This window comes from Marmota marmota, unplaced genomic scaffold (assembly GCF_001458135.2).
Source record: "Marmota marmota marmota unplaced genomic scaffold, marMar, whole genome shotgun sequence".
NCBI lineage: Eukaryota > Metazoa > Chordata > Mammalia > Rodentia > Sciuridae > Marmota > Marmota marmota.
In genome coordinates this window covers 10,381,448-10,388,480 of record NW_026000185.1, presented here as the reverse complement: position 1 = coordinate 10,388,480, position 7,033 = coordinate 10,381,448, and positions in this window count along the sequence as shown.

Here is a 7,033-nt window from a genome sequence, read left to right as displayed (position 1 = left end):
AAGGGAGATAGGTTTCAAAATACATAAACTATGATAACTAGATGCATTTTCAAAGACAAGATACCATGAGCATATACCATGGGTAGGAAAAGCATTGGATATAGTTTTTGAGGTAAGATTAAATCACCCACATGGAAAGGTGGAAGGGGGTTACCTGGGCTGGGTCTTATGAATGGAGAAAGAGTGCTGTGAGGTCCCTTGAGAACACAGAAGCAGCACCTCACTCTGAGGAGTCGTCCTGGGAACAGGTGGGTTAGTGGCAATGGTGACCTCTTAGTAGCATTAAGAAGCCTCAGGCACACATTCTTGAGGGTTTGACTATACCTCTTGCACACTGTTCCTAGGTCTGGAGGAGTTCACAGCTTAAGAGTCTTTTCCTTCTAAAAGTAGAAACTGGAAACTCACTTTCCCCTCACTGGGATGGAGAGTGGGATTCAGGAGGCACTTGGAGTCCTAAATTATATATGAATCATATACGACAGCTGCATCCATCCTATCTGCCCCTGTGCTTGTAGCTGGGATGTAGGTGTTGCTCTTGGCAATGCAATCTGTAAGCCCGATGACCTGGTGCTGCTGGAGATTCTGAGTTACCCAACACAACCTGGCGTTCTCCCTTTCTTCTCAGAGTAGCTACCGTGGATTCTGTTGTTTGCAACCAAGAGCTCTGAAAATGCAGGATGGCTCATTAAGCAAAGAGAGAGTGGCATGGCCAGGAGAATCTCATTGTTCAAAATATACACTTCCCCAAAGTCTGAGAAGAAACACCCTTAGCCTGGGAGCAAACGATCCCGGGTAGCCTTGGTATTTCTGAAACTATGGGCAGCTCGATGTGCTACTTCATACAGACGCATAGAGCTGTGGGAACTTACAGGTGAGGCCGTAGGAACACAGTATCTTGATCATGGAATTTGGGTATTACCTAAATCTCCCCAGACCCCCTTCATTGTCTTCCACACCCATATATGAAAGAATAAACTCTTATGAACAAAAGCCCTAGGCTGCAGGCTACCACCTGTTAGAGGTGTAGCCTTGGGCATGAAGTCACTTCACTTCTTGAACCCTCAGTTTCCTCATCTGTAACATGGGGGTAAGACATGGTTCTGTGTTTGAAATGGCACTTGTATAAACCTATTATGAACTGTAAAGTGTTGAATAAATGTGATAGGTGGTTCTTACCATCTTTACGATACCAAAACAGATGTTAAAAAAAAAAAAAAACGAAAGAAAGAAAGAAAAGAAAAGAAAAAGAAGATTAATATTTTTCCAGTAAGATAAACAATTTCATTTTTCAATAGGTTCAGCTAGGGCCTGCAGCTGTGGGTTGGAAATGGTCAAGAACAAGAAATAAATAGCTGTCGGCAAAGAGGTTAAGAAGAATGTCGTCAGTCAGGACTTAGGGTTGCAAGAGGCACAGAACTCATGCCATAGTGGCTTCAGAGAAAAAGAAAAGAAGCACGTCCATATCTTGTATAATCAAAAAGCTCAATCGTCCAGGCACAACTGGATTAAAAGACTCTAGTAATAAAATCCCAGCTCTGTCTCTGTCCATCTCTTGTTCTGTTTTTGCTGCAGGTCATTCTCAGACAAATTCTCTCTTCCTTTTGCCAAGAGGGCTGCAGCAGCTCCAGCCCTGTATCAAGCTAGGTTCTGATTTATTTGAAAGGCCTACGGTTGCATCTCAGAAATTCTTGCAAAAGCCTTATGGACCCAAATTAAATGATGTACACTTAAACTAATCGCTTATGATCCAGAAAAACTGATGATCTAATGGACTAATTCTGTGCTCCATGTCCACATACGGAGCCAATCAATACCTCCTTCACAAGGACAGGAGGGTCCTTTATACATATAGAAAAAGGGATGGCCAAAACAACCACTAATATCCACCACCAATTGTTACTGGTGGTATCTACTATGCCTTGAAGAGTCTGAGTGGGACCCACCTAGAAAAAAATATCATTCTTAAAACCACTGCAAAAGCTGCAAATTCCATCTCATTTTTTTTTTTCTTTCTGGCTGGGAGGAGCCTTATTTCAGAGGCTTCTAGGAGTTCTTGGTCACGAGGGTGGCTCAATTGCTGCTCTCTGAATAGACCTTTTAAATGGTACGACTCTTCTATAACTTTCAACGGAGCTCCCACATCTGTTCTTTAATTTGACCTAAATTTAACAACCCTCCTATGAGTCAGGGAAGTTAAGTAGCTTGCTGCAAGTCACACAGCCAAGCCAGATCTCCTGCTTTCCAGCTTATAAACAGAGCAATGGGTGTACTCACCATGATCCGGGGGAGATGGGGGATACTAACGAGAGATAGCATGGGGAAGTCAGGAGAAGGCAGAGGTAAGAATTCAGTATTTAAACAGAAAGGAATCTGAGGGCAGAAGTAAAGCTAACAGCCCTGGTTTCCATACAGTTCCAAGTCCATCAGGGAGCAGGACAAAAATGCAGCCCACTCCCTGTGCTCACCTGTGCCCACACAGGTAAGCCTTCGGGGAGATCCCATTGATTTTGGGGGCCACTGCCCTGCATTCTTCAAGTGAAGATGAGAGCAAGCCAACCTGCCTCTTGAAGGGTTACAGAATCCCCATTTTAATTATTAACCTGCTGCATTATTAACTGACCAACTGTATGGGGCAGAAAACCCAGGGTCAGAACTCCACAGAAAAGATTCATTCCTGGGGGAATCCTCGGGGCCAGTGGTTGGTTCCCCACTCTTTTGGGGGCACATTAGGAACATTCTGAATGTTATCCAACTGACTTCCAGAAAAATGCATGATTCGTCTGCACTTTCAGGACACAGCTAAGAATATAGCCCCGAGGATGCCCTCCCAAGGCCTCGAGGGGCCACCCACTCCAGGCTTCCTGCTATCACAGTGCCCCCACTTCCTGGGTCTCTTTCTGAGTAATAACAACCCCATGAAGTCAGCCTCAGGGAAAGGAGGAAGGGGAGGAGACTAGGAGGCAGGGACTTGATAGCAGAGACTAGATTATTGGGGGAAGAAAGGGAAAAGGAAGATTTTTTCCAGTGAACTGTCTTTTGCCAGGCTCTGGCCAAACAGAGCTCTGAGTGGCTATTCCCAGGGCTGAGCAAGGGTATCCTCCTCCAGCCTTTCCCTTTATTCTACCCCCACCATGACTATTTTTCTTTAAAAGCAATACCTTTACACTTAAATTTCTTTTAAAGAAAAACTTTACATCACTACCTCAATGGAGAGCTGCCAACATTTTTGGGAAAAAAAAAAAAACCCAAAACACTCAGCAAACCAAACAATAATATTACTCAATCCTAATTTTGGTAATTATTCTTTACTCTGGGCCCAGAGATGCACTTTCTATTCAAAAGTGAAGTAGCGGAGTAGAGGGAACTAGCCAGAAAAGAGATGTTGGAAACATTAACACCCAACAGACACTCTTGATATTCGAAGGACCGAAATGATAGCAAAAGCAGTAACTTTCTCACCAACTGGTTTGCTCTTTCTTCATTCTTCACCCGGGTTGGGAAACACCAGGATTTATTTAACAAATATTTGTTGAATTGCCTACTAAGTGTTCTTGGCCCTGAGGGCCAGGGGGAGTGTGACAGTGTTCCCTTGGGATGTCACATGGTAGAGACAGACCAACGACTCAATGGAAAATAAAATTGTTTCAAATGGGGTTTGAGCACTATTTTTACAAAATCAACCAGGGATGACAGTTAAGAGCCACTTGGCCTATGAGGATGTGCAAGGGTGGATTTCTGATCGAGCCGGAGGCAAGATCAGAAGGCAGCTGGGTCCTCCAGTGAGGGAGACCAGAGTTTCGGATAGAAGAGTCCTGTTCAGGTTCAGATTCTCAAGGAGTGGGAAAGCGGCTAGTCGCTGTAACTCGATATCCCCTTTATCTGGAGGACACTACAGAGACCTGCTCTTTGCCCCTGATTCAATCAGAAGACAGAGCAGATGTTTTAATAGTTTTCCAGTCCAATGGCCAAAAGAAAACAAAATATGTCATACATGTGGTTGTGTTTAAAGGCAAGATGACAACCCATGTCCAACAATTGCAAATTGCTGCTGGAGCAAAAGCGGTCCCCTTTGCAATCGCAGCTGGGTTAATCTAATTAACTGCAAATAAAGACACTACGCTTGTTTTCAAGTTCAGCCCAGACAGTCAGAAGGACATGTCTTTATAATGTTTTGCCCTCTTCTGAGTAAGGCCCCCACCTGCCAATCTGGTTTTCAATCCCTAAGTGCTGATAATGTTACATGAGATTTTCTGTTTGCTGTTTGGGCCAGTTTGCTGCAGAGTCCAAGGTTTCCGCGCCCCTAAGAAGTCAGATTTTTTAAAAATAAACACTTCAGCACTGCTGCTTTCGATTGCAGTTGATCAATATCCAGTCTCTAGGATAGAGATTGCACAATCCCACAAGACACACAACACCCACAGAGTTCCTGTCCCATGTCGCCGCACCCACCCATCCCTGCCCAAGAGCTCAAGGCCTCGGCGTCCCCACTGATTATCTGGGTTTCACTCAGGCCCAGAACGTGGGTATAAGCCTCTCCAACACTTCCAGAACCTTCAGACTTGGTACTGGCCTCCTTCATGTGGGTGATTCCCAGAGGAGCGAGGGGTGGGAGGTGGCAAGGATGAGGGGCTATTTTAGCTCTGCTTTTGGGCTCCTTGAATCATCTTTGATGGGGAGCTGGAGAAACTGGGGGAGGATAATGGATTAAGGTCATTCCATTTAAAGAGCTCACTTGGCCATAAGAAAGAAGTCTAATCATGACACCGCTAGGTTTCCAAACTGCAAGCAGTTGGCTTCCCCATCTGTTATAGGTTTAAAGTCCGAAGGTCGTGATATTTTAGGCTCTTTGAGAGCAAAGATCCAGGGCTTTGGATTCAGGCAGCCCTGGGTTCAAATCCCAGCTCTGCCATTTACTGCATGTTGAAAAGTGTGTAAATTGCTTAATGTCATTGGCTTCCTCACCTATGAAATGGCAGGTGGTAACCTGCCTTTCAGTCATTCTGAGGGTGGCAGACAGTGCCAATGAAGACGCCGAGGTCAGTACCTAAAGGAACGGTAGGTTTTCCCGGCCACCCTGTGCCTTTCCTGGAAGGCTGCTCTCTCTTCCTTCTCTGGTTTCCTCCCAGCAACTGGGCCCCAAACAATCTCTCTGGTGTCATCCAACACCGACCTTCAAAATTCTATCTTAGGACAGATATTTTGCAGGGGCAACACTGGGTGACAGCCATCGACTGGAGCTGTGGCCTAGGAGAGTGCTCTATTCCTGTTGAAGGTCAATTCCCAAGTGTGCTCCACGCCATTGTAACTAGTGCTCGTGGGCATTTCTTGGGGGAATTAAAACAAGAAGGAGGAGGAGGAGGAAGAGGAGATGATAACGACATTCTGTGGTCATATCAATGTGGGACACAGCTTTGTTTACTCTAACTTTCTTTTTAGTGACACTCCGGCATCCTCCGGGTCTTTTCTCAACATGCTTTCCTTTAAATCATCTCAATTTATCCTCCTAAAATGCTTACTCACTTTCACAGGTGTGGAAAAGGGGTTCAGAGAGGTTAAGGGTCTTGACCAGCTGGTTCAGCTGAGCACTGTTGGAGCCGTTGGTGCTCCCCAAGTCCAGATGCTCTTTTCTGGGCATCTGGAAGAAACGCCTTCATGTATCTCTTTCTGGCTAAACAACCACGGAATCTTATAAATCACGGCGTGAGCTCCTAGGATTACATTGCCCAACAATTGCATTTTCATGGCAATGAGAAAACCAGAGAAGAGACATGATTTATCTAAGAGTTGCAAAATTAGAAGGGGCAGAGCCCAAACGGACACCAGCCTACAAACCTCCGCCAGATTGCCTTCGCCTTATGCCCGGGGCTCACCTGTTTGGCTCAAGGTCCCCAGTCATCTTCTTTAATTACATCTTCCCTCCCTTCAATGCTAGAGTAATGCTGTCCAAGAGATCTTTCTGTGATGATGGGAATGTTCTATAGTTCTATATGGTAACCACTGACTACATGTGGCTATTGATCATTTGAAATGTATCTAGTGCAAAGAGGAAACTGAATTTTCAATGCTACTCAGTTGTAATGTGTTTACATTTCTATAGCCACATGTGGACAATGGTGACCATATTGGACAGGCCAACTGCGGAGGCCAGAAATCATATCGAATCTAGAGACCCAATGAGTGCAAACATTGTATGGGTAGAAGATCCTTTTAAAATTACAACCAAAGCCAACCTACCTGGACTTTGTTAGGGGCTAAATTCAGATTGCTCAAGCTGTTTTGTGCCCTTCCCTGGTGACGTCCTACCTGTTCTTTTAATCTAGGCTCAAGCCCACCCTCCTTCAGAGAGACCTGCAGCTTACCTCCCCCCACCAAGCAGAGGGAAGGGTTTCTTCTGTGGAACTCCCACATTCCTATAATCATCTCCAGATGGAGGAAGGCAGAGGGTTTCTGTTTGCTGAGGCCCTCTGTGAGGCAAGTGGATAAGACAGGAGAGAGTTTTCCTGGCGAGAGACAGATGTGCGGGGAGGTGGGGAGATAGTGGCTGGAGAAAGAAGGAGGAGGTAATTAGAGGAGAGGGGTAATGAGTGATTTAACCTTCTTCTCTATCTCCCCTACAAAACCTTCAGTTAAAGGGAGACTGTACAATCTATGGTGACACATGGGTAAACCTCACGATGTTGAGAGAGAAGAGTGAATTACATGCTACCCAATAAAAACACCCAACATACTAGGAATAAGGGACATCTATAAAAATAAAAACCCAGAGCTAACATCACACTCAACGATGAAAGACTGAATGTTTTCCCCCTAAGATCAGGAGCAAGAAAAGGATGCCTCCTCTTGCCCCTTCTATTCTACATTGTACTAGAAAATTCTTGCCAGGAAAATTAAGCAAGAATAAAAAAAAAATAAAAGGCAATCAGTTTGGAAAGGAAGACGTGAAACTATCTCTATTTGCAGTTGACATCATCTTGTACAGAGAAGATTCTAACCAATCCATCAAAAAGTCATTACAACTATGGCGTAAGTTCAA